The following is a 23660-nucleotide window of genomic DNA, read 5'->3' as shown; positions in this document are numbered from 1 at the left end:
ACAGTGTGAGCACTGGGCCCTTTGTCTTGAGGGTTTTTATCTGTTCTAAAGGCAGTAATTTTATGGGAGAATACTCATCAACTTTCTATGTGTATTCTTTAATATGCTGATTCATCAAAATGACCATATAGGGTCAGGATCTCTACTGATTCATCAGTGCTAGGGTAAGGGGTCACATGTGATTGCATCTGGTCCTGATGTCAGCCGTGATTTAGCTTAATCTGGGTCTGCTGCTTTTCTGGGCCTGGAGCTAAAACACAATTGAGGCTAGATGTCATCCCTAGTTTAACAAAAACTCTTTGTCTCTGTGGTCAATAGACCCAACGCTTTGTTCCTAAGATTATTTGATGCTGATCAGACCTTATGAGAGCCTGATTCTTAAGGGAATGAGTGGGTCATGCAAGGGAGAAAGAGGCAGGTGAATCAGGGTGCTGGATCAGGCCAGTTTAAATGAGCTGTCTCAGTTTCCCCATTCCACATGGCAAGGAATTCCTAATTTCTTACTATCCTATCTCAGTCTCAGGATTCTTTTACATTGTTGAATGTTACTGGGTGCCCCAAAAAGCTTTCTTTATGTGACATAGTTATCAATATTTATGACATTAGAAATAAAAACTAAAACTCTTACAAACACCTGTTTTTTAAATATAGTTTATTCATTATGCTGTTACAGTTGTCCCATGTTTTTCTCCTCTTTATTCCCCTCCACCTTGTACCCTACCTCCCACCATCAATCCCGCACCTTAATTCATGCCCATGAGTCATACATACAAGTTCTTTGGCTTCTCCATTTACCATGCTATTCTTAACCTCCCTTCGTCTATTTTGTACCTACCATTTATGCCTCTTATTCCCTGTACCTTTTCCCCCATTCTCACAACTCCCATCCCAGCTGATAACCCTCCATGTGATCGCTAGTTCTGTGATTCCGTTCCTGTTCTAGTTGTTTGCTTACTTTTTGTTTTTTGCTTTTTTAGGTTTGGTTGTTGATAGTTGTGAGTTTGTTGTCATTTTACTGTTCGTATTTTTGATATACACTTTTTCTTAGATGAGTCCCTTTAATATTTCATATTATAAGGGGTTGGTTATGATGAACTCCTTTAACTTGACCTTATCTGGGAAACACTTCATCTGCCCTTCCATTCTAAATGATAGCTTTGCTGGAGAGAGTCATCTTGTATGTAGGTCCTTGCTTTTCATGACTTTGAACTTCTTTCCAGCCCCTTCTTGCCTGCAAGGTTTCTTTTGAGAAATCAGATGATAGTCTTATGGGAACTCCTTTATAGGTAACTCTCTCCTTTTCTCTTGCTACTTTTAAAATTCTCTCCTTATCTTTAATCTTGAGTGATGTAATTATGATGTGCCTTGGTGTGTGCTTCCTTGGGACCACCTTCTCCAGGACTCTAAGCTTTCTGGACTTCCTGGAAGTCTATTTCCTTTGGCAGATTGGGGAAGTTCTTCATTATTTGTCCAAATAAGTTTTTAATTTCTTACCCTTCCTCTTCTCCTCCTGGCACCCCTATGATTTGGATGTTGGAATGTTTTAAGTTGTCCTGGATATTCCTAAGCCTCTCCTCATTTTTTTGCATTCTTGTTTCTTCATTTTGTTCTGGTTGAATGTTTATTTCTTCCTTCTGCTCCAAACCATTTATGTGAGTCCCAGTTTCCTTCCCTTCACTCTTAGTTCCCTGTACATTTTCCTTTATTTCACTTTTCACAGCCTTCCCTTTTTCCTCTATTTTTCAACCGTACTCAACCATTTCTGTGAACATCCTGATTACCAGCGTTTTTGAACTGTGCATCTTTTAGGTTGGCTATCTCTTCATCGCTTAGTTATATTTTTTCTGGAGCTTTGATTAGTTCTTTCATTTGGGCCATATTTTTTTTGTCTCATTGCACCTATTACATAGTAAGGTGCAGAGCCTTAGTTATTCACCAGGGAGGGGCAACCCAGGTCACTGTGTTATGTTACTCTATGTTGGGAAGGTGTCTAAGAGGGAACAATGTCACTTGCTCAGCTCTTGGCCAGCTTTCAGTCACTTCCTCCACTACCCACAAGCAAGTTGTGCCCTTCTGGTGCTGATTCCCAGGTAGGTGGGTTTGTGTACATTTTAGGACCCTGTGGGTCTCTCTAATGAACTCTCCCATGAGGCCAGGAGTTTCTCCCACTGCTACAACCCCCAGAGGTTTTTTTTTCAGTCAGAGGTTTTGAGGCTTTATTTCCCAGCACTGGAACCCTGGGTTACACTGTCTGTCTTGCTCCCCTGTTGTTCCTCCTGATTTACCTGCACACAAATGTGGGATTGCCCACTCAGCCAGCTGCTGTCTTTCCCATCCCCGTCCTCTGGCTGCCTCTTTGCCTCGAGTCCTCTCCACCCCAGCTGCCTATCTCCACCCCTCCTACCAGTCTGGATGAATATTTCTTTAACTCCTTGGTTGTGGAACTTCCATGCAGTTGAATTTTCTGGCAGGTCTGGTTATTTTTTGTTTTTAAGTTTGTTGTTGTCCTTCTTTTGGTTGTGTTTGGAGGCAAAGTGTATCTACCTATGCCTCCATCTTGGCCGGAAGTCCAGCTTAAAAAAAAAAAAAAAACAATTTTTAAATGAATTAATAAACCCATTGCTTATTAACATAAGTAACATTTTTATAAAGAATAATCATTTTTCTTCTTTCAAAAAACATCAATGACAAGAGTGGCATTGAAATTGTTTTAGTTCTCTAGTACTCATTTCCACATCAGTTTTTTATTTTTAATATGTTTTTAAAGATTTTATTTACTTACTTTTAGAGAGAGGGGAAGGGAGAAAGAAATAGAGAGGGAAACATCAATGTGTGGTTGCCTCTTGTATGGCCCCCTCCACTGGGGACCTGTCCTGTAACCCAGGCATGTGCTCTGGCTGGGAATCGAACCTGTGACCTTTCGGTTCTCAGGCTGGTGCTCAATCCACTGAGCCACACTATTCAGGGCTAATCTCTACATTAGTTTTAACTTTATACATCTCCTCTCATTTAGTAACTTAAAATCCTCAAATATGTTCTTCACTTTAATAAATGTAACTTCAAACTCCTCGCTGAGAAAGTCTTCACTTCATTCTGAAACTAAAACCTGCCTTAACGAGAAGTTATGGATGTGTTGAAATTCCCATCTTCACGTTCTTTTCCATCTTTTATACCTTGACTCAATTTAAGCTACATATCACCTGGGACAGCTATAGGTTGCTGAGCATAAAATGTTGCATTTTGTTCCCAGGTATTGTTAACAAGATGATTAGGCATTTCCCACTCCCACAACCAGTAAAAACTTCTCCCCCTTTTTAAGCCTTGAAATGCCTGCATATGTTATAAGGAATCAAAGAAGCCATAAAATTCTGTTATTGGCAGCCAAATAAGAGTTTTGCTCACCATAAAACGTTGAACAGATCGTACCTCTCCGTGAAAACTGCTTTTCTTTAACTTTGTTATTGCAGGCTATACAAGAACACAAAGAAGAAGAGGAATATAAGAGAAAAAGACTACTGTTAATTTTCTAAGTTCTTCTCAAATTGTGTCTTAAGTTTTTCTGAATTTACTCTACTGAGCTTATATATAGCCTGTGGCACTCTTAGAACTGCTGTCACCTGGTCCCTTCCTACCTAGTCCCACAGCAACTAGAAGCAATTTGTGTCAAAGGAAAACAGTTGCTCAGACTTTTGAAAGATGGATTATTCATTATCAGTAAATATGCTCAAAATTTCAAAAAATTGGTTACTAACTTGTCATATTGAAAAATAATGGTTTTGAAAAATAAGTAAAAAATGTAGAGTTAACTTAGAGAAGAAAACATTTAAGATATTCAGCATTGTAAATTTGTTGGGTGGAAATAACATTTTTTACCCTTGACAATAGAGGGAAGTGTTAAATAATTAGAGCCCTGGCCAAGTGGCTCAGTTGTTCGGAGTTTGGTTCCATGCACCAAAAGGTTGCAGATTTCATCCCCAGTCAGGGCACATACCTGGTTGCAGGTTCTATCCCCAGTCTGGGAGTCTATGAAAGGCAACCAGTCAATGTTTCCCTCTCGGAAAGATGTTTCTCTCTCTCTCCCGCTCTGCCTCCTTTTCTCTCTAAAATCAATGAGCATATCCTCAGGTGAGGATTTAAAGTAATAATAATTATTATTATTAAAGCAGTGTGTCTTTGCTGATTTATTGAGTTTATTTTCTCTGAATTTTCAATTTGCCCTTACTCTATTTATTTATATTTTACCTTGGTCCCTAAGGCATTTTAAAAACTTACAAGAATACATAAAATAAAATACAATAAAATGAAATAATTGTTATAATTAAAAAATAAGCCCTAACTGGTGTGGCTCAGTGGATTGAGTGCCAGCCTGCAAACTAAAGGGGCGCCGGTTCGATTCCCAGTCAGGGCACATGCCTGGGTTGCTGAAATGAGAGAATCAGAGCAAAGAGAAAATAAATGCAGCGAATATAAGAAAGTGGAGAGTAAAGTTACTACCAAATTCAGTTATAAGTATATTGGTCTTTCTTAAAGTATCTTTAAATTATTCCATGTTGCAGTAGGGTAACTATTTTCCTCTTAATGCACAGTGCACTTACAGAACATTCTATTTGAAAATTACTGTAATGAGCATCATAGAAAATTGACTGCCTCTTGATGACTCACGACAGTAGTCATACGCATGCTTTGTTATGTTAAGTCGTATCCTATTACTGCTCTTTTGTGAACCCCTTCCTGACCCTGAATCCTACTATCTGTCAGGAAAGGGGTCAAGTATTATATTTTTACATGTCTTAGCATTTATTTTATCAGTTAACTGATGCCTAGCCAATTTAGGAAAATTCTGACCTTCAGAAATCAAATTAAGTAATAAAACTGGATACATTTAATTACTAAATAAAACCAAGCTGTGAATGTCTAGATTTAGCAAGATTCAGCTAAATTAACCCAGTGGGTTCTCCTGGCTTTTGTCTGGGTTTGTAAATACAATGCCTTCTTTAGTTGGTCTCTACCACCCCTGCTTTAAGAAGCAGATTTAAAATTGTCAGTTTTGACTTAATAATGTATCATCATGACATCTTGATTATCTGTGTGGCTTCATAACCACTCTTTATTGGAATTGTATTTGAAAGTATAATAGTTTTTTAACTCAGATTTTTTTTTTTAAAAAGCTGCCCTGCCCTGGCTGGTGTGGCCCAGTGGATTGAGTGCTGGCCTGTGAACCAAAGGGTTGCCAGTTGGATTCCCAGTCAGGGCACAGGCCTGGGTTACAGACCAGTCCTCCGGGGTGTGGGGGGTGGGCAACCACACACTGATGTTTCTCTCCCTCTCTTTCTCCCTCCCTTCCCCTGTCTAAAAATAAATAAATAAAATCTTTTTAAATTTTTATTTTAAAAAAGCTCACAGAAATTATCTTTTATGACCAAGTCTCAGTGACGTCATGCTAAAACATCCTCCTTTTTCCCCCCTTATTTCTATTGTTTTCAGTATTATGAATGAGAATCATGAGAAAGATAATCATGATTTAGAAAGATCTCTGGCATTTTAATTAAGAAACCTTAGTTCAGGCCCTGGCCGGGGTGGCTCGGTTGATTAAAGCGTCATCCCATAAACTGAAAGGTCTTGTGTTGGATTCCTGGTCAGGGCACATACCCAGATTGTGGGTCTGGTCCCCAGTTTGGGCACGTTCAAGATGCAACCAATCAATGTTTCTCACATCGATGTTTTTCTCCCTTTCTCCCTCCCTCCCTTCACTCTCTAAAAATCAATAAGCATGTCCTCAGGTAAGGGTAAAAATAATAAAAATTTTTTTAAAGAAACCTTAGTTCAGATTTGAAGTTAACTAGCTACTGGCTCTGTAACCTAGGTATAAATCATTTACTCCCCGGTATGTCATCTATAGATTGACAATTCTAAAGTTACAGAACTTTCTGGTAGAATATTTGGCACACAGTAGATACTCCAAAATTACTTCTGTATTTCAGTTGATACAAGTAAATTAGTAGCTACATAGTTATCTAATACCAGTTAGTCCAACTGCCAAATTTTTTAAATTAGCGGTAGCTAGCAGTCATTTAACCAACTCAGTTAAACTTGTCAAACCACATTCTATGCCAAGTATTAGCAATCCAAAGAACACTATCACTGTAATATATATTTTTGATATGATGAGGTTGGTATCCGCTCTTATTGAGCACATTGTTGAGTACCTGCCATGTGCCAAACACTTCACTCCATGCTAGAAATACAGAGATAAGTAGAATATGACCTTTGCCCAAGAGGGGTTTCCAGTTCAGTGCATAAAGTAATACACTCACTGAGAAATACATAAATATCGAATAAATAAGTATTTTGTAACACTGTGGTGGCAATGTACTGACAGAATTGAACAGCACATTGTAGGAACAAATAGAAAGGGTAACAGATCTTACCCTGGAAGGGGATTGAGTCCAAGAAAGCAATGGTGGCTGGCCTGAGCTATAAAGAATCAGAGTTTTGCTACTGAAGGAAGGCAGAAGCAGAGGGAACAGATAAAAAAAAAAAAAAAACAGTAGTTGTTGTAGTTGTTGGGTATAAGGAACTGCCAGCAGTTTTGGTAGTTTGGTGTCTATGGTGACAGATAGTGGCAGAAGATAAGAGTACAGAGATGACAGAGAGCTTTGTATGCCATGCCAAGATGCTGGCACATGTTCCTAGGCAGTGCAGAGCCATTCAGGGTGCTCTAGCTTTTAGTTAGATCACCCCCCCCTCCAAAAAAAGAAAGACACTCAAGACTGGAGGCCAGTCAAGAGATAATTGCATTAGTTTAGTTCAGTCAAAAGATGATGAAGTCCTGACTGAAGTAATGGTGATAGTAATGGAGAACTAAATTGAGAAATAGAATTAGCTGGTCTTGGTGATCGATTGAATATGCTGGAGTAGAGAGAATGGCTCAAATTTAGCAGAATATAATTAGAAAGGGTGCAGGGGAGTGTTCCAAATGAAAAATCACATATCAGGGACAGTGCCAACTTAGTACAAAGACATTTTCTTTATTATTTTTTAAGATTTTATTTATTTATTTTTAGAGAGAGGCAAAGGGAGGGGAAAATAAAGGGAAAAAAAAACATCAATGTATGAGAGAAACCGATCTGTTGCCTCTTACACGTGGCCCAACCAGGGACTGAACCCACAACCAAGGCATGTGCCCTGACCTGACCAGGAATAAAACTGGTGACCTTTCACTTTGTGGGACAACGCCCAGCTAACTGAGCTACACAGGTCAGGGCCAAAGAAGACATTTTCTGTGAGCACCTCTGTGTGCAGTGATGTAGCCTCAGAAGAGCATCTGAACATTTCAGGCACAATTTTAGAGCACTCTTTGGCCCTAGGGGTTAATATAATCTGCAGTAGTCTTCATATGCTTATCTCACGTTTCTTTCTCTAGTTATGTACCTTTCTTATATTAATGTTAATTTGCTAGTTAGTGTTCATAAGTGTTCAGTTAATTGAACGTGTCTATTCTCAGAGTAATTGTTTTAATAGATGGCTGCAACCCCCATTAGTAGTCAGTAATGCATCTGTTCACCTTAGACGTATTCTTTTGTGCCTAGGGCAATTTTAAAAGTAGGTGTAGTATTTCTCCTTGACCTAGTTTATTTAAAATTACTCATCAATTCATTATAATTACAAATATTACTCTATAACACAATTATTCATTTAATGTCTTCACACATTTCTTTCTGCCTGCCCACATTTTGAGAATAAATATAAATATTTTCCCTATATAATTATCCCTTTTCAATTTTCATCCCTAAGAATGATATTGTTTTAACCAGAAATCATTTCTATGAGCAGAAGCATCTCTTATCTAAAATTCCCCTTTCCTGCTACTAAACACAAAGCTAAATTAATTGAGGAAATTATTCACTGCATCCAGACTGGCGTCAGAAAAAGCCATTGATCCTTTATCCTGGTTCACTTGTCTCATATTCATTCATTCGACATAGTCTCTATTGAGCACTCACTGTGTACTAGAGGTTAGCATTCTTCTCCTATCCTTATTAGACTAAGGATGGAAAGATCCCACCACCGCAGTAGACCGCTAAACTTGTGAAGATTTTGAAGTAATAAGCACAGCTTAAGTTGGCAATTTAATGCTTTAGCCTGAAACTTGAAACTCTAATGAAAGGAATTTCATGATGGGTATATGACTATATTAGAGCAGACTCTGGTCAGGCAGCCTTCTGGAAGGGATGTTGCTCACAGGCTCTGCCCACTCTAGGCCCCAGAATCCTGACTGCAGTGTTCGGTCTGGTTTAGGCAGGTCTCCTCCCCTGCCTCTGAAAGAGAGACTATAACAGTATACCTAAAGGTATATCCATAATCCCCAGGTTTCTGTGGGTGGTCCTTCCTCTTTTCCCTCTTTGTAATTTCCTTGTAATTTTATTACAATCCATGGGTTCTTTTTTTTTAATATATTTTATTGATTATGCTATCTATTTACAGTTGTCCTGATTTTCCCCCTTTGCCTTCCTCTGCCCAGCACCCCCCACTCCCTCATGCAGTACCCCCACCATTATTTATGTTCATGGGTCATGCATGTAAGTTCTTTAGCTACTCCATTTCCTATACTGTACTTTACATCCCCCTGGCTGTTCTGTAATTACTTATTTGTACTTCTTAATCCTCTCATCTCTTCACCCATGTCCCCCACACCCCTCCCAGACCACTGATACCCCTCTCCCAGGTAGTTGTTTCTGAGATCTCCTGCCAGTCCTCTCCATACCATGTTCTCACCATAAAGCTTCTAAAATGCAGGTAGCTGACTTACTAAACTGCGCACTGGGCTAAGTGTGGGTGATTTCTGTGGAGAAGTACAATTCGAAATCTTTGTATGGAACAGAGCCAATACTTGACCCCAAGACTTTGACATCACAATGTGTGTGCTCTCACCCAGCCACTCTGCTCCCCTTGCTTAAATGCATCAGAGACTCACCTTGGCCGGTGCAGCTCAATTGGTTGGAGCTTCATCCCATTCACCTAAAGGTTGCAGGTTCTGTTCCTGGTCAGGGCACAGACCTAGGTTGTAGGTTCAGTGACTGGTCAGGGAGCCTATGAGAGACAACCAAAGTCTGTCTGTCTCTCTTTCTCTCTCTTTCTTTCTCTCTCCCCTTGCCCCCACCCCTTCTTCTCTTTCTAAAAGCAGAGGGGAAAAAATGTCATCCTGTGAGGATTAGAAAAAATACATGAGAGGCTCTCCATGGCTTTTGAAATAAAATTCCTTCTTAGCTTCCATGCCATTGTTCTTGTTATGCCTCTTCTCTTCCCATCTATCTTTCACTTCAGCCAGATCAACCTCCCATTTTCCAATGGTGCCACATGGTTTTAGGCCTTCATGTGGTCACATATTAATTCCTTTGTCTGAAACACACTTTCCTCCCTTTATACAGCAAATTCCTAATTGTCTTTCAAAATTCAACTAATAAACCAACTCCACTAATCTGACTGGAGGCTCTATGAGGTCAAGAATGGTGTGTGTTTTTATACACCACGATCACCCTAGCACCAAGCCAGGCAAGAGTGGGTGCACCAGCATGGGGTAAATTTATGGATTATATTTATTGTGGCCCTTCCCTTGTTTTCCAGGTGCCCTGTGTATTGTCCTGCCATGTCAATTCTCCCATCACTCTTGCCCCTTTTTTACTAGATTGTCATCCCCAGTCAGTAGGCACCATGTTTGAACCAATTTTGTTCTGTCAGTGATAATACACTATAAAAGCATAAGAAATGTTGCATGAGTGAGTGCTCTGTATATTGGTAACCACTTATTAACAAGTGTAAGTGAAAAGCTTTTGGTATAATACCAGGGGTGACCATGTTTAGGGACTGTCTGGGCCCTAATTTTTCTTTCTTCCTTTTCACATATTTCTTTTACTGAAAAGAATTTTCAGATGTCAGAAGAAGTAGTGCATAAGGTAATGTAGAGAAAAATAAGCCTCTTTCCGTTAATTAATTAAAAATAAGCAAAATGCAAAAAACACTACTATTTTTATAACTGGTACTACTAACATGTACAATCATCTACTGGAAATAGTATTATTTCCATAGTAATTAACTTAATCCACAGTCACTTGAAAAACTTAATACATTTCAGGCATGTAATTACCCCAGGGGATTGTTTCCCTGCATCCTTCTAACCTTGGGGAATAGGAGGGAATACAATGTTTACTTTTACTGTGTCCTCCACATTTCTCTTTTTTCAGAATGGAGGAAAGAGTTATTACCTTTCAGTGTAGCCTGTTTTCGTTTTGTAGTTCCTTGGTATTTTCACTTGCCAGCCTGAAGACACGATTGTTCAGAATATTGGAACCTAAGAAAAAAGAATCTGGTTGATTTCTTTTCTGTTCCCTAAGTCTATAACACATACAAGAGAATGAGAACTGTGGACAGTGGAGGAGAAACCAGCATTCTGCATAGTCACACAGATCTCTGGTCCTGAATGTCTGCCTCAGTGTCCCAGTGACCAGGTGTCCCACAGTAGTCAAGTGTGGGCAGATCAGATAGACAGACAAACTAAGCCAAGTTTTCCCTTGAAGGGTTTGCTGGTCCCTACTATATTATGAGTATTTTAAGAATAGAAATCCTGTCATATTCATGTTTTTTAATCACCCACTGGCTTTATCTATAGTAGGGACAAGCAAGCCAGAAAATTTTTTAAGGAGAGAATTTGCATGTAATTGCTTTGTAATCTGTAATGCTCTTATAAATTAGGATAGTGGGAATATGGTTGGGAGTATTTGTGTTTGTTTTATTTGAAGTTAAATAACCTTATTTTATGACTTTGCTAAAGATGAAGGGCTCTATTAGAATCTCCAATATAGGTATCCCCTGCTTCTCGAAAGTTCACATTATGCCACTTTGCTGTTACTAAAGAACTACATTGGTACCTGTTTTCACTGGCCAGAGAAATTGAAGAGAATTTTCACTTTACAAAAAGAAAAGGGGGGAAGCAAAAATAGTGTTCAGCATTTGTGTTAGAACAGCCTTTAGAAAGGCAGTGTGGATCCTGAACAGTGGGAGTGGCACCTCCAGAGCTTTGAACTGTGTCTCTGAGCATCTGGGTTTTATCTCAATTAACTTTGTGCATCTGTTAGCAAGGTGTGTCCTAAGGTATCAGAAAACCCTGAAATCTTGTAAGGGTGTTACACTTAGGATAAAGCTGGATGTAATTAAGCATTTCAAACATGATAAATGAAATAAAGACCTTGAGCATACTTTGAACTTTGGGTCTGGGAATGCTCAAGATCTTTTCCCCATAAGTTTATAATAATTACTTATTTGCTTTATGACATTTCAGCTTATGAGAGGTTTCATAGGAATGCTCCACACTTGAATAGCAGGGGAAACCTGTATCCCAAGTCAGACCAGTGTCATACACCATTATTCTATAGTGTGTCCGTTGCCACCACCAATATAATGGCTGCCAGTTGTCTCCAGTGCCTATTTCCTCTCTTTGATCCTGTAGACAGTGACTTTTTGACAAAGACATTGATATATAACATATGCCTGTGAGCCATATTCAGTTGACAGATATTTATTGGGCTATATACCAGGCACTGTGCTAGGCCCTGATGTACAAATTTATCAGAGTTTCATTTATGGAGTTTTCCTTCTAGTAAGATTGTGTTACAACAAAAGTCTTCTAATACTTTTTATTACTAAATCCACTGGAGGTAGTGGTCTCACAGATACCTTTGTTATAATAAATTCTGCACTCTGCTGAGTCTAAATTACTTTCATTCCAGGCATCAAAAATATTGGAGAATTGGCTTCATTCAAATTGTGATGAAAACTATCATAATGTTAATAAAATCTGTCCTTGACACAGAGGCTGTTTACTGCTTTAGGGATATGTGTTCCACACTCACAAAGATCCCCCCGTGTTTGGGGGAGAGAGAAGAAAGGGAGGCTCTGGAGTAAATTAACATTGGTCACATGCTGTTTATGAACAACTATATATTATATACTTTAATATACAATACCTAATTTAAGATAAATCACTACGAAATAGGTATTAAGACTCCATTTAACAAATAACAGTAATAATAATAATCGCTTTTTTTTTTTTACTTTAGCATCTCCCATAGGCCAGATATGTTAGGACTTTTCCTTTCATTGGCTCATTTAATCATAAAAACTCTGTGAAGCAGGTACTTTTAATCTCCCCCATTTTGCAAATGAGGAAGCTACTGCTCTTGGAATTAAAGTAGCAAACCTAAAACCATGTAGCTGGTGTGGAGCAACGTTGACACCAAAGTCCTCCAACACCAGCACTTCCCCTCATATTCTGTGTTGACTGAAGGCAGGTAGCCCTCTCCGCCTCCACCTGCCTCCACAGGAAGATGCAGCTCTGTATCTTTGGGAGGGCTTTTGTACACAAGAAAGACTAGCAAGTTCTGGTGTCCTGTCATGTGTGTGCAAGTCAGCTGTTTATGAAAACCCCTCTATGGAGCCATTGCTGCATCACGTGGGATCTCCTATACTCCCTGCCCCTCAGCTGCAAAGTGCAGGTCAGAGTTTGGACTCAGCAGTTTTAATTCCCAGATCATTATTTTTGTTTTCCTGAAAGTTCTTCCTTTCCCTAGCCTTGCTCACATAGCTAAAGCCCACATTGAATACCACTACTGTGGGCATACAGTCATGGCTATGGAGGGGTAGAAGCTCCTGAATTCTTTCCCCAGGATGTCTTGACTTCGGAACTCATCTCCCCAGGTTGTTAATCCCTTTGTGTGTTCACCTTTTTTTTAAGACAGAGGAAAAAACAGGTAGTTAAAACTGTCATTTCACAGGTATATTTTAATAGATATTGCTCCCAACTGATATTTTGTTTTAGGTTTCATAAGCAAATATTTTGTATTGTGTATTTATATCCTAAGGCAATATTATCTCAAAGGGTTCAGTCTTATAAATTGGAAATAAATTATCTTGGATACTTGCCATTTTCCAAAATGTCAGCAGAGGAGCAAGATTGGTGTTAGTGAACAATAATATATCTGCAAAGTAGTAAGGGAAGAGAAAGGAAAGATGGGAAAAATATTCAGAAGATGAACAGAAAGCCTGGGAAAGGTCACTGTGTCCTAATAAAAGGTTTACAGCAGTAGAATACAGGTAAGGCTAGCTTTGACAGAGCTGAGTTGACTACCTAAAGGTGATTCAGAGGAATAGTTTTTCTAAATCCCAAATCTGATTGTGCCACTCTTGGAAGTCAGGCATTTAAAAGTAGCACGGTAGGGAAGGGGCAGAGGGAGGAGAGAAGAGTATGGGGGGAAAAATGGTGATGAAAGGAGACTTGACTTGGGATGGTGAACACGCAATACAGTGTATAGATGATGTGTTGTGGAATTGTGCACCTGAAGCCTGTATAATTTTGTTAACTACTATCACTGCAATAAATTTAATAAAAAAGAAAAAAATTGAAAATAGCACAAAGGGTTAACTAAGGGAAATTTTTCTTTTAGAAGCATTGTCAAGCAAATTTGAGTAGGTAGAATTGAAAAGAATAAATGCTGAATAAGAGTCCAATAAATATAACACATAGTCTGGGACTGTGAATAACTATTGTGAACAACTATGTCCAAGATATTATTAAGTTTACATATGAAATTTGTTAATTTGCTTGTAATTTAAGTATTCAAATAGATTAGTTTTCTGCTGCTAGAAATATTAAGAATTGACCCTGAGCCAAAATTTGCATTTATATTTTATTGTTCTTCAAAGATCTCTATTCACTTTGCTACTCTGAATTAAATTAGTTATTTGTTTATATAAGGACAGGGAAAAGAGCAAATCAATTTGACTGAATAAAATACAGATTATTCTCTTACTCAAATTCATGAATTTAGTATCTTATGCCTATATGAGTTTGGGTAATCAATAATGTCTTTTGACACACAAATCCTCAAATAAGGTAAATTTCTTTTTTAAATGAATATAGAATTGCCCTACAAAATTTGTCTAGAATGACAGTAACTTCTCTTTAACACTATCATTTTGCTTTATTGCAATTAAATTAAATTTTCTTGACCTGGCCTGAGAACCTTACTATCTTTTAGCACTATTGTTCCAAATTCTCAATTAATGAATAAGAAATTTTAGAACCCCATGCTTTCTCAAACCAACTGAAAACAAGCTACATTTAATTTTATTCTTAACCTATTTTAATGTTTTTAACCAGTGAATCAGGATTATGTATTTTTTTAAGTGAGAAAATCAGGAAAATAAGGATAGAAAAAGCAAAATGAGACCTGTAATGAGGTTAGCAAGCAAACTGAATACTTAGAAGACATGACCCTGGCCAGGTAGCTCAGTTGGTTCATCATAATACGCCAAGGTTGTAGAACAGCAAATTCTCATATTCTCTCTCTCTCTCTCTCTCTCTGTCTCTCTCACTCTGTCTCTGTCTCTCTCTCTCATTGATGATTCTGTCTTCTCCCCCTCTCTAAAATCAATCAATGAATTTTTTTTAAAAGAGAAGACATTTGGCACTAACAGCCTCAGGTCTAGGGTTGAGTTTCCCAGTAGTTTATGCAGAGAGAGGACATGACTAGTTGTATGAGTCACAGTATCCATAATATAAAAGCATCCAGTTGCTCAGAAGCACAACATGGTACTAAAACCCAAGGAAGTTCTTCTGTGGCTCTTTGTATGAAGGGCAATATCCTTGGCGTAAATACAACCAGTCTCAAAGTGCAATTTCTCCTGGAATCTCACAATGTTGTCTAAGACAATAACAAGCCAGGTGAATTAAGCAGTTCTACAAGAGACCAAGATTGCAGGTCCCTGGTGCAACCCACAAACAGGATTTAGAGAATTCAGAGGAATAGTCAGAAATCTTGCCTTTTAGTCAGTCCTCCATAAGTAGTACTTAATTTCACTCAAAGTTTTGATACATTTGAATAGACTAGATGTAAAGTTATGTTCCCAGATCAGATCTAGCCTGAGTAGAAGGCAAAAGCTTCACCCTTAGAGGTTAACATGGAAAGACTGACCCTTAAGGACCTTGGATCCACTCCAGTTTGAAGCTTTCCAGTTCTGTACCTTAGAGACTTTTTTAAAGGGGCTATTACGGCAGACTGTTTTAAACAAAATAACATTCAGATGAGACATTCAAATAAATTGCTTTTGAAATGAACCCCTGTGTAACTAAATCGGCTTATCTTCTAGGGTTAGTTTGAGCTATGAGCCACTTAACGTGTGCCAAAAATTAAGACTTTAGTTTCAGAAAATTTTATCTAAAGTTAACTTTTAAAATAATATTTTGAACTCAGAGACATTATCTATTAAGACCACTCTTATTTGTTAAAACCTCAATATCTGTATACTGGAAGTTGGCTTTCCTTCTGTACTGAGGGAGAAAGAGATTTTGACTACACTTCAAGTAGACATTCTTTTCAAGTAGATACTGTTTTGTTGACATAGTTGCCCTCAGAAAGGTGAAATTTAGTATTTACATAGTGATAATATTTTATACAAGCCAATAGATTTCATTTGTAAATAATATCAAAAGTACTGAGAACATTTCATATTACCAAAATTTTTCTGTGACAATAAGTTTCTGATTAATCTACTTTGTAAACACTTAACACAACCAGATTATTTTTCTGTCTAACATATTCAGAAGTAACTTCCCTCTACATACTTAATGTTGTTGCAGGAGTAGATCAATTGTGTTCAAATACCTTATATACCTAACATAGCAAATGTTGAAATATAATGTTAGTAATTGCTGATAGATGTAAATTATTTCCAGAACTAATAATAATTTGCTATAATGACTATTAAATGAATACTGAAGAAAAGATATAAACACGTAGTTAGTAAGTGAAAAATAAAAATATCTGAAATTGCTTGGTAGTTAAAAAATCAGTTACTTAACTGGACTTATCGGGGGGAATCACTTCATAAATTATTTAAATGTCTAGCCACTGTACTGTCCACCTGAAATTGCTATAGTATTGGCTGTCAACTGTGATTGAAAAAATAACAAATTAATGACTATCAGTTTAGTCTATTGATGTATATAATTCTTCCGGTGAAATTAATTGAATTTTTATTCCTGTTGCAATAGAAATCTTACATTTGCCATTGGGTCCCTGGTCATTATGGGAGTTTTTGTTCCCTTGTTTTCTAATGAAATAAAAGATTTCAGTTCAGCAGTAGTAACACAAGTACCTACTATGTTCAAAGTGTACTATGGTCTGTGGGGAAGTAAAGATGATCAGGGGCCAGGTTCTTGTCTTGGAAAGAGGAAGAACCTAGAAGACCTGTATATAAATTATAGCATACAAGACAGTACGAAGGGGATGAGCAGAAATGCTAGAAATAAAGTGCCATAGGAGCCTAGAGAGTGGAAGGTGGCCTGGGGGTGGGGCCATCATGGAGTGCTGGGGCCCAGGAGTTGGATGTGTTCATTGGTGAGGACTAAATTTTGCTTATGAGATATAATACTGAAAGCACATCTTCAGTGTTAAAATATTTTCTTTCTCCCCTAATCTAGCAATTAAATATTACCAGAGAATTATATCCCATGTTGAGATCTTCATATTAAAAAAAAAGTAGTTGATCTTTATTATTTCCTTCCTTTTACTCACTTAGTTCTTTCTTTATTGTTCTTTTTCAAGTACCTTTAAGTGTAAACTTGGATTGTTTACTTGAGCTTTTTCTTATTTCTTGAGACAGGCTTGTAATGCTATGAATTTTCCTCCTACAACTGCCTTTCCTGTGTCCCACAAATTTTGGGGTAGTTGTGCTCTCATTTTTCAGTTATCTCAAGGTATCTTTTGATTTCTTACTTGATCTCATGGTTTACCAATTCTTTCTTTAACAACATATTATTTAGCTTCCATGTCTTTGTATATTTTAAGCTTTCTTCCTGTGAGTGATTTAGTTTCATAGCATTGTGGGCAAAGATGCCTAATATGATTTCAGTCTTCTTAAATTTATTGAGATTTGGTTTTTGTCCTAATATGTGGTCTAGCCTAGAAAACATTTTATGTGCACTTCAAAATAACGTATATTCTGATGCTTTGAGGTGAAATGCTCTGAAAATATCAATTAAACCCTTTTACTCTAGTGTGTCACTTAAGACCACTCCTTGTTGATTTTTAGTCTGAAAGAGCCACCTATTTTAGTTAGTGGGGTTAAAATCCCCTATTATGACTGTATTTCTGTCAGTCTCTCCTTTTATGTTTATCAGGGTTTGCTTTACATATTTAGATGCTCCTATATGGGGTGCATAAATGTTTACTAGGATTATATACTCTTGTTGGGTTGTTCCCTTTATCATTATTTAGTATTCTTGTTTGTCTCTTACTATTTATAGCCTTGGATTTTTCTATTTTTAAGCATATTTTATTGATTATGCTGTTACAATTATCCCAGTTTTTTTTTTTTTCCCTTTGCTGCCATCTGCCCAGTATCCCCCGCTTCTCCAACAATCCCCTCCTGTAGTTCATGGGTCATGCATTTAAATTCTTCTGCTTCTTCCTTTCCTATACTGTTCTTAACATCTCCCTATTTTGTTTTCTACCAATTATGCTTCTCGGTCCCTGCACCATTTTCCCCTGTCTCCCCTCACCCCCACCTCCCAGCTGATAACCCTCCAAATGATCCTTATGCCTATGATTGTGTTCCTGTTCTGGTTGTTTGCTTAGTTTGTTTCTGTTTTTATTTTTTAGATTCAGTTGTTGATAGTTGTGAGTTTGTTGTCATTTTACTGTTCAGAGTTTTGATCTTCATTTTCTTAAATAAGTCCCTTTAACATTTCATGTAATAAGGGCTTGGTAATGATGAATTCCTTAGCTTTAACTTATCTGGGAAGCACTTTATCTGCCCTCCCATTCTAAATAATGGTTTTGCTGGATAGAGTAATCTTGGTTGTAGGTCCTTGCTTTTCATCTCTTTCAATATGTTTGGCCAGTCCATTCTTGCCTGCAAAGTTTCTTTTGAGAAATCAGCTGATAGTCTCACAGGAACTCCTTTGTAGGTAACTCTCTGCTTTTCTCTTGCTGCTGGGAAGATTCTCTTTATCTGTAACTTTTGGCATTTTAATGATGATGTGTCTTGGTGTGGTCCTCTTTAGGTCCAACTTTGTTGGGACTCTGTGCTTCCTGGACTTGCATATCTATTTCCTTTGCCAAATTAGGGAAGTTTCCTTTCATTATTTTTTCAAAAAGATTTCCAACTTTCTGCTCTTTCTCTCTTCCTTCTGGCACCTCTATGAGGCAAATGTTGGACCTCCTGAAGTTGTCCCAGAAGCTGCTTTTTCTACCCCTCATTTTTTTGTATTCCTTTTTCTTCATATTTTTCTGATTGGTTGTTTTGCTTTCTTATGTTCCAGTTCCTTGATTTGAGTTTTGGCTTCATCTACTCTACTGTTGTTTCCCTGTAAATTGTTCTTTATTTCAATAAATCCTTCATTTCTTTTTTTTTCCAGTTTTAAAGCAGTTCCTGTTTATTAACTGACCAGATTACAAAAATGACCATGGCAGGTATCTTAGTTCATCCTTCTAATAAGCTTGTTGATCTGGTCCTCCCTGTTACCAGCATCTCCACCTTCTACAAAATGGGTGGTCTTTTTCTTCATTCCACCTCATAGAGAAGATAATTTGAAGGGCCACAGGAAGTTGCTTGCTTCTTTGAAGCATTTTCCAACAGTGTAGATCTCATGAATCAGATCCTTCATGCAGATGATGCCATATTTACCAAGAGATTGAGCAATCAATGTGTTATCTGTCAGGACAATTCATTTTTTGTTGATTTTCCCATAACCACACTTGTAGATCAATTCATTTACTGACTTCAGGTTAGGGTACCCCCATGCAATATATGGTTCCACAATCCTCAGCATGTTAATCAAAGCCTTGTTGAGTTGACGAAGGTACCATTGAAGATCTGGCAAAGGAGCTACAGCACCTTTTGGACCTTTGGGCTCAAGCCATTGATACCTCTGATCCTGATGACAAATGCCAATTTGGGTTCTGCAAGTACATAGAAGTTGCCAGCTTTTCTTGCCATTCTAGCCATTCGAATCTCAGTTCTGTGCATCTGTTTATATTCCTTGTGATAGCACTTAGCTTTTCACAGATAAGCTTCCTCCTTGCCTTTTGAAGCATCTTTTGGGCAAACTTCTTTCTCAGGCACTTGATTTTCAGCTCTGCAAAATTCTTTCGCTTTTTCTTAAAGGTTTCTGGCACAGCAGGAACCTTCTTCTTCTTCTTCTCTCCTGCAGCCTCCATGGTCCCATCCAGAAAAAAAGAGTGAATCCTTCTTTTCTGACCAGATCTTTTTTATGCTACTAAGGTCCTCACTAAGTTCCTTGAGCATCCTTATAACCAGTGTTTTGAACTCTGCATATGATAGATTGCATATTTCCATCTCATTTAGTTCTTTTTCTGGATTTTTGATCTCTTCTTTCATTTGGGCCATGTTTCTTTGACTCTTCATTTTGGCAGTTTCCCTGTGTTTATTTCTATGTATTAGGTAGAGCTGACTCTGTATCTTGGTAGTGTGGCTTAGTATACTAGGTGTCTCTAGGGTCCAGTGGAACAGCTTCCCCTATCACCCAAGCCCGGACCTCAAGGTGTGCCCTTCATGTGGGCTGAGTACACCTTTCTCTTATACTTGAGCCTTTGTAGCTATTGGCAGATAAATGGGAAGGATTTCCCATGTAGGCCAGTCACCTGCATGGATTTGCTGTAACCACTGATCACCAACATTCACCCTCCATGGACGATCAGCTGTGCAGGGGTGGTGCTCCGAAGTAGTCTGTAGCTGTCCACTGGGTGCTCTGGCCCTGAGATTTCCTGGATGGTGCTGGCCAAGGTCAGCCCCCACTTGAGTTTTCCCCGGGGCCGCCCTTCCTGAGCTATAAGGCAATCTGAAAGGCTGCTGCTTGTGCTGGCCTTGGGAATTCCCAGGCAAAGCCAAGATGTGAAACTGATCTGGCTGGTGTTAATGCAGGGCCTAGAGCTCACTAAGGCTAACTGTTGCTTGTTTGAGAGGATTTAGGAAGTCTGAAGCAGGAGCCAAGACCAGTCATTCATGTGGGAAAGCAGCTTGGATAGGCCTGTAAGTTGTGCGGTGCAAAGTCTCGGGATCTCCAAGGCAGGTTAAACAATGTTAATCAGGTTGATGGAGTCTCAGATATGGCCACAGCCTCCTGGCTCCATGGCTCTGAGTGGGAAGGGCTCAGAAAAGGAACAATGGTCTCTGCTCACCCCAATGCCAGACACTTCGGCCTCTCCCACTATGCCAGTAGTGCCCTTCAAGCCTCTACCTTGGCTCTCAAGCCCAAAGAGAGTGAGTCTGAGTAGGTGAGTCTGTGTGTGGGTTCTTCAAGAAGAATTGCTTGGGGCTCCTATAGTCACTTCCACTGATTCAATCCCCACTGGTTTTTGCAGCCAGAATATGAGGGGACTTACCTTCCTAGCACTGGAACAATGGGCTGGGGAGCCTGGTATGGAGCTGGGCCTGCTCGCTCCTGAGATCCCTCCCAAATTTTTATCCACCACATGTGTGTGCAGGACCAGTCCATTCCACATCTGCACTCTTCCTACCAGTCTCAGATGTGGTTTCTTAAATTCCGTAGTTGTCAAACTTTCATTCAACCGATTTCTGATGGTTGTGTTGCGCGTGGGTCACCGGCCAGCAGTGACCACGGAACGCTGTGGATGGCTCGCCGAAAAACACGCGAGAAACAAACACATGCACAGAGACAAACTAGTTTCTGTGGGGAAGTAGGGACAAAATGGCCACCCCCCTAGTGGGGAGCGCCCTGATTTACTGTCCATACCTGCTTTTATTGGGCTCATTTTGCATAATAATTCAGGTAAAGTACAGTACTTATTAGGGGGAAGTAAGGAACTATAGAAAACAAGGAACTCTGCCAGTCTATTGAGTCGGGGTCAAAGAGCTGTAAGACTTTGAGGAACAAACTAACTTCCTCCTTGGACCCCTCTCATTCAACCGAGAGCATTCTAAACAAAGAAGGTTTCACAGTAATTTACATATCCTTTCTTAGGCCTGATCACCCGGGGAATCCACCCTTTTCAGCACAGAGCTGCACCACCCTGTCATTGTTTCAGGCTTAGCACGGGAACTAAGGCAATAAGGAGATTTTCTCCCAGACGATGAGAATTCAGGCTATGTCAAAGCCGAGGAGTGAGGGTCCATCACCCCCTTTTGCTGCAGCCCCCCAAATCCTTCTTTTGGGGGGCCTCCCAAAGTGATTGTGCCTGTCTTAGGTCGTTCCCCCCATGGGGAATCTTACCTGTCTTTGGCTAACCGACCAAGATTTTTGGGGTTCAGTTATGAATAAAGCAGCAGAGGCAGCATTCCTGCCAGGGAGATAAGCTTTTGTCTCCTTGCTGGCTTATGGTTCCAAGGGCGTTCCCTCAGCCCTAGCCCCAGGCGGGGGTTTCAGCTTCTGATACCAGTCAGGGCGGTTCCCAACAAGTTGTCATTTTGATTTGGTTGTTTGAGGAAGCCAGCCATGTCTACCTACGGCACCATCTTGACCAGAAGCTCCAGCCTTGGTTTTAAAGTCTGTTTTGTCATATGTAAGTATTGTTACCATACTCTTTTTTTCTTTCTATATGCATGAAATACCTTTTTCCATCCTTTTGCTTTTCCTTTGTGTGTATCTTTTGTTCTTAGGTGGGTCTCCTGGACACAGAAGGTGTATGAGTCTTGTTTTCTTATCCAGTCAGCTACCCTGTGTCTTTTGATTCAACTGTTTATAATCCATTTATATTTAAAGTCATTATTGATAGATATGTATTTATTGCTGTTTTATATTTAACTGTTTTCCTCTGTTGTTTTCTTTTTCTTTTTAAAGTAAGCCTTTTAATATCTGTTGCAATGCTTGTTTGGTTTTCAGAAACTCCTTTATGTCTTTCCTGTCTGGGAAGCTCTTTATTTCTCTTTCATCTTTAAATGATAGCCTTGCTGAGTAGAATAGCCTTGGTTGTAGGTTTTAGCTTTTCATCACCTTGAATATTTCAAACAAATCCCTTCTGGCCTGAAATGTTTCTGTTGAGAAATCAGGTGATAGTCTAATGGGAGCTCCCTTGTAGGTAACTCACTGCTTTTCTCTTGCAGCTTTTAAGAATTTTCTCCTTGTCTTTAACCTTTGCCATGTTAATTAGGATGTATCTTGGTGTGGGCCTCTTGGGGTCCATCTTATTTGGGACTCTCTGTACTTTCTGGACTTGTATGTCTTTGTCCTTCACCAGGTTAGGGAAGTTTTCAGTCATTTTTTCTTCATATAGGTTTTCTATATACCTTGCTTACCCCCTTCCTCTCTGGTATCCCCATAATGTGAATGTTATTACATGTATGTTTTCTGAAAAGTCCCTTAAACACTCCTCTTTTTTTTTTAATTCTTTTTTCTTTTTGCTGCTCCAGTTGGGTATTTTATTCTACCTTGTGTTCCAAATTGCTGATTCAGTCCACTACTTCATCCAACCTACTATTTGTTCCTCCAGTGTATTATTTATTTCAAATATTGCATTCTTTATTTTTTTTAAGATTTTATTTATTTTCAGAGAGAGGGAAAGGAAAGGAGAAAGATGGGGAGAGAAACATCAGTGTGTGGTTGCCTCTCATGCACCCCCTACTGGGGACCTGGCCTGCAACCCAGGCATGTGCCCTGACTGGGAATCAAACTGGAGACCCTTTGCTTCAAAGGTCGGCACACAGTCCACTGAGCCACACTAGCCAGGGCTGAGTTCTTTATTTCTGGCTGGTACTTCTATATGGTTTCTATGTCTTTTTTCATGCTGTTGAGTATCCTTATGATCATTATTTTATACTCTGTACCTGTTAAATTGCTTGCCTTCATTTTATTTAGCTCTTCTTCTGGAAAATTCTCATGTTCTTTCATTTGGGGCCTGTTTCTTGGTCTTCCCTTTTTTGGCTGCCTCTTTATGTTGTTTTCTATGTATTAGGTAGCTCTGCAATGACTCTGGTTCAAACCTATGTCAGACTACCTGTGACTGGCCCTGGGCAACCTGTTTGAAGCTACCAAGGATCCACAGCTTGTAGCTCCTTCTGCCGGGCCTGGGTGTGTGCAGAAAAAAACTACAAGCTGCATGCCAGAGCTGGCTTTTACCAGCACCTGGCCAGGGTGAGAGTGAGCCAAAGTCAAAGCTTCCAGAGATTCGCCATTTGCAGCCTTTCTGTTAGATTTAATCACTGAAAGTGCTTCCAGCTATAACCTTCAGCATTTGGGTTGAAGCTCCATAGTGTAGGGCTATTGCATTCCCTCAGGCTGATGCAGCATGGAAGGGAGTACTCTGCCCCAGAATGGTGGTTTCTACAGTATGGGGAATGACTGAGCACAGGGATCCTGGCAGCTAACCCTTCAGCTCTCTCCCGAGAGCTACCAACCCCAGACTCTCTTTATGTGGCTCTAATCTGTTCTGCTATCCCTCTGCGGGAGCCCAGGGTAAGTAGCTACCAACAAAATTTTGTGTGTTGGCCCTATAAGAGGTTCTCTGCATCTCTAGTCATCTCTCTCTAGCAGACAGAAAACACACTACTTTTCACAGTCAGATGTTTTTTGGGTTCCTTTCCTGGTTTGGGTGCTCTGGGCTGGGGAGCCTGGCTTAGGGTTTAGACCC

The 23660-nt window shown here is 39.2% G+C and overlaps 1 protein-coding gene and 1 pseudogene across 2 annotated transcripts in view; one reads left to right on the top strand and one right to left on the bottom strand.

The window, feature by feature from the left end:
* LYRM4 (LYR motif containing 4) overlaps positions 1-23660 on the top strand; it is a 166887-nt gene that overhangs the window by 4247 nt on the left and 138980 nt on the right. The window lies entirely within an intron of this gene.
* Positions 18470-19290, bottom strand: LOC114497981 (annotated as a pseudogene).

Source organism: Phyllostomus discolor, chromosome 5 (assembly GCF_004126475.2).
Source record: "Phyllostomus discolor isolate MPI-MPIP mPhyDis1 chromosome 5, mPhyDis1.pri.v3, whole genome shotgun sequence".
Lineage (NCBI taxonomy): Eukaryota > Metazoa > Chordata > Mammalia > Chiroptera > Phyllostomidae > Phyllostomus > Phyllostomus discolor.
This window is presented reverse-complemented; position numbering and strand designations above follow the sequence as displayed.